Below are 334 nucleotides of genomic sequence, written 5' to 3' on the forward strand. Positions count from 1 at the left end.
TAGGCTGGGGCAAGACGTTTTATTGCGTGGGGAGGGGGATCTGGAGGCTGGGGTGGCAGGAGGGCAGGTTCGGGGTTTGGGGGGTGGCACTTGGGGCTGGCTGTGGAGGCACTTGGGGCCTCTGAGCCCTGCAGAGACAAGGAAGGAGCAGTGAGTCGGGGGCTACTGTCACCCCATCACCCCAATTCAGGTGCCAGCGAAAATGGCTCCTCCATCCTTCCCCCCAGCTCCAGGGTGCTTTTTGGGGTATCCTGCTTTTTGCAGGGGTGTAGGATGCGGATGCAGAATGGAGGATGTGGGGTGCAGGACGGGGGATGTGGGGTGTGGGATGGGG

This window comes from Phaethon lepturus, unplaced genomic scaffold, assembly GCF_000687285.1.
Source record: "Phaethon lepturus isolate BGI_N335 unplaced genomic scaffold, ASM68728v1 scaffold48242, whole genome shotgun sequence".
Taxonomy (NCBI): Eukaryota; Metazoa; Chordata; class Aves; order Phaethontiformes; family Phaethontidae; genus Phaethon; species Phaethon lepturus.